The 4423-nt window shown below is 42.6% G+C and overlaps 1 non-coding gene across 1 annotated transcript; it reads right to left on the bottom strand.

Moving 5' to 3' along the window:
• Positions 1-3854: 3854 nt before the first annotated feature.
• On the bottom strand, positions 3855-3961 carry LOC145110115 (small nucleolar RNA R71). Its single transcript, XR_013709496.1, has one exon. It is a non-coding gene; the product is annotated as a small nucleolar RNA R71 (small nucleolar RNA).
• Positions 3962-4423: the final 462 nt, after the last annotated feature.

Raw genomic sequence — 4423 nt, 5'->3', positions numbered from 1 at the left:
CCACACAAGAAAGATAACACATACAACCATGCCGAATGTACTTCTGAGCCCGGGCCACCAAACAAAACCCTAAGCCAATCCTGGTACCCTCCCCATAGATGACCAGTTCTCCCCCGCTTGGGGTTTGAACTATCACTCACTGACCCTCGCAGTCAATCATAGCACCAAACCTGCTCAGCCAATCCATCCCTACTATCACGCATACATCCCCCGTGGGGAGAGGAATCAAATCAATTGGATAAGGCACCCCAAAGATCTCCAATACTCACCCCTGATACACTCTAGATGCAAAAACCCCATGTTCGTTGGCGATAGCAACCCACAACGGACACTCCAACTCTCCAAGAGTCGTATCAAAATCCCTACTAAAATATTGAGTTATAAAGGAATGACTCGCACCCGAGTCGAATAACACAAGATCATCCAAGGAATTCACTAAGAATGTACCTATTAGAAACATAAACATAAGCATACCATAAAATAATTAACAGAATGATTAAAATGGATACATACCAGTAACCACGTCTGGCGCCGCCATGGCCTCCTCTACTGTGAGTTGAAAAGCATGACCTCGAGCCCTCGGGGGCTCCGCCCTACCCTGGCGCCTATCGGTGATCCTCAAAGTAGCCGGCACTGGAGCATGCACCGGAACCGCACTGATCAAAGGACAGTTGGCCCTTACATGGCCAACCTGCTCACAGTGAAAACAGATCCTAGTGGTCGGTGTTGGAACCTGCTGACGACAGTCCTTGGCGTAATGCCCCTCCTTGCCACATTTATGGCACCCAAAAGTAGATCTACAAGGACCCTCGTGAACCTTTCCGCACATGCCACAAGTACGGCCCCTCTGACTCCCAGATCTCACATTAGCAGCCTTAAACCGCTTCACCGCAGGCTGCGGTTGCACCCGAGCTTGCCTCCGCTCCCTCGCCTAGAGCTCCAACTCAATCTCCCGCCTCCTAGCGGCCTCCTGTAACTCCACAAGTGTACTATAGCGCTGAGCAGACACAAATTTGCTGATGTCCTTCTTGAGCATAATCAAGTACCGGGTCATCTGAGGTTACCCAGAAGCATCAAACTGAGGGAAAAACAGTGCTCGCTCAGTGAACATCTTGGTGATCTCTGTCACCGACTCGGTCCCCTGCCTCAAGTCCAAATACTCCTACGCCAATCTATCCCTCTCAACCAATGGGACATCTCTCATGCGAAACATCTCAGAGAACCGCTCCCATGAAACAGAAGCGCTCTACTTTGGAGTATAGGAGCTAGTAACAAACCCCCACCAATCTTTCGCCCCCAACCTGAGAAGGTTTAGGGCGCACTTGACCTTCTGGTCAGCTAGGCAGGAGCAAGTAAAGAAACATCCCTCAACATCAGACAAAAACCTCATAGCAATGATCGGGTCCTGAACCCCACTGAACACCGGGGGCTTCGTATTTTTGAAGTCTCGGTACTAGATGGCTCGCTCTCTACGAACCCCAGCAGCCGCAATGGTCGTGGTCGCTGCAGCAACAACAACCTCAATAAGTGCAGCGTAACGGTCATCAAATTAAACCATCATGGCGGTCTTGATAGACGCAAAAATCTTCAGTATCTGTTCCCGGACAACAGTCACCACCTCAGAAAAAATCAACGTCGTAATCTCCTCCTCAGTCAAGCATGGCCTATCCTAGCCACTCGATCCAACTCCTAACTCGAATCTCCTCGTAACCACCATACTGAAAACAAACAAGAAAATATACGATGAGGCACATTTCATACCATATGATCTATTCCAAACAACAAAACCCTAGGTGTTGTGACTTCTCTGCTACACATATGGGTTATGTGCTTCCAGTAGTACAGGCCCATACTACCTTCCGCACCTACGCGTATTTGTCTTAGAAGATCATCACAAAACCCCTAACAGCACAAACTAGAATATGCATACATTCTATTCTCACTCCCTAGAGAAAGGCTAGACATTCCTCAACTAGCCGGCTGCTCTTAACTAGATTTAGTACCTAAACCATGTTTATGTTATTGAATTTCGTTTTTGTGTTTTCTACTGCCTTAATCATGAGCTAAACTTTTTAGCTTCTGTTTGGGTAAGACAAATTTGAGACTATGCTTTGATTAATGGTAGGATTAACTCTAAATTTGTGATTTTGTTAAATTAAGCTTGTTAAAGATCCTTATGCATTAACCATAACTATTTTCTGTTAATAGGAAGGCAATTAGGTTGCATGAACATCTTTTAATTGTTTACCTCATGTGATTTATGTGAATACTTTATTATGTGCCTAGGATTAGCGAATGTGAAACTACGATTAATTAGAGAATGGGTAAGTTAATGTGTGAGCTTGTTTGATAAACCAACAACAAGAGGCTAATTGAATTATTAATTTGATTAACCATTACAAGTCTTATTTAACCCGGATAAATAACCTAGAGAATTAATTAATTTAGACAACTGGCCACTGCTTGAATTAGTTTATTTTCTAAGGATTAGCGATAGCGAATGTGAACCTAATCACCTGAATCGGTAGCCAATAAAAGGTTAATCCATTGCACTATTACCATTAAATCAACCATGGGATCAATTGATTCGAACCTGAACAGAAGTCCCTTTTAGATATTGAATTTAGTTGGTCTTTGCTTGCTTAGTTGTTAGTTAGTTATTTAGTTTAACTGTTAGTAAGTTTCTAGTCTTGTAAAACTAGAGAAACCCCCTCTTTTATTATTTGATATTTTTTTAGATAATTTTAGTAATTAGTTTAAATTGTCGTTCCCTGAGTTCGATACCCTGCTTACTAGATCTATACCACCAATTGACAGGTCCACTGCCTTTTGTGTGATTAATTTACAATTTAGAAGTAGGAATAAAACTAGTTGGTTTAATACACATCAAGGTTTTGGCGTCGTTGCCGGGGAACGGTTCTAAATTTAAATTGATTACTATTGTTATCGATCCTTTGTGTGAGATTTCTCTTGCACAAAGTTACTGCTTTTAGTAGATTTAGGATTAGAATTAAATTTCAGTTTTTAGCTTTTAGGAAGTTTGTTTACAATTTTTGCTATTTTTGCATCGAACTCGTTGAGTCCCTACGACCAGACTCGACGAGTCCATCGCTGAACAGCTATTTTCGTTTTTAGTTCTTTTTTTATTCCTTTTACGCGTGTCTTTCTGTTTATTTGCAGTACGTTTATGACCAGAGGAGGAAATACACCCTTGATTCCACCACTTGAAGACCCGGAAGCTACTTTAAAGAAGAAAAAAGGAAAAACCGTTGGAGAATCCGCATCTTCAAAGAACTCACCTTTGAAGAATATCAGATATGTTTTCAGCAAGAAGAAGAGCAGTAAATCAGGAGGATCCAGCATTTCCTTGGCGAACGAAGACCCAATCAAGGAGGACATCGAGTACGAATCCGAACGAGAAGAAAGCGAATTTGAGGGAAGCGATTTAGAAGGCGGATTCGACACCACCATGGCTAACATCGATGAAGTTCCCATGGGCGAATGGAAGAAGAAGATGAGTGAAGACACCGGTCCGGGGCTCGTGCAACCCCGCGATTCCCGCAAATGCCAATTTTGAACTCAAAGGCCACATACTCGCCCAACTTAAGGAAATTCCATTTGATGGAAAAGATCACGAAGATGCGTACCAGCACCTAGAAGAGGTCAGCGACATAGCCGACTACTTTAATTTTCCTAATGTGGCACGCGATATCGTTTTGCTTCGTATGCTTCCCGTCACGTTCAAAGGTGCTGCAAAGGATTGGCTCAAGTCACTCCCTCCCGGATCCATCACTACATGGGCTAAGATGAAAGAAGAATTTATTGATCAATTTTTCCCTCCCTCAAAGATAGCCAAATTAAAGAAAGCTATTGCCAACTTTGAACAACATGTTGGAGAATCCTTATATGAGGCGTGGGAGAGATACAAAGGCTTGCTAAGAAACTGTCCGCATCATGATCTAAATAGTCAACAAGAAGTCTCAATTTTCTATGATGGAGTGAATGTAACCACAAGGCAGCTTCTTGATTCGCAAGGACCTCTCACAAAGAAGCCACCCCCAGAAATCAAGGAGTTAATTGAAGAATTCTCTAAGCATTCTAGAGAATATCATAATCCTAGGAATAATCCAATTAGAGGGGAGGTGAATTCTGTTTCTGAGGATATGGCGGCAATGATGGCAATGTTGAAAAGCATGGATAGGAGGATGGATAAGATGGATCAAACAATCCATGCTATTCGGGTTGGTTGTGAGAATTGTAACGGACCTCATCTTACTAGAGATTGTGATTTGGATGAGAATGGAAACAAGAAAGCTCAAGTATTCTATTCAAGCGGAGATAGATTCGATAATGATTGGCGAAAACCGAAGAAATAATGGCTACCATAAGATGAGTACAAAAAGGAGAAGGAGGAAAATTTTAG

This window comes from Lactuca virosa, chromosome 4, assembly GCF_052849685.1.
Source record: "Lactuca virosa cultivar CGN04683 chromosome 4, Lactuca_virosa_CGN04683_v6, whole genome shotgun sequence".
In the NCBI taxonomy this organism is placed as follows: domain Eukaryota; kingdom Viridiplantae; phylum Streptophyta; class Magnoliopsida; order Asterales; family Asteraceae; genus Lactuca; species Lactuca virosa.
This window is presented reverse-complemented; position numbering and strand designations above follow the sequence as displayed.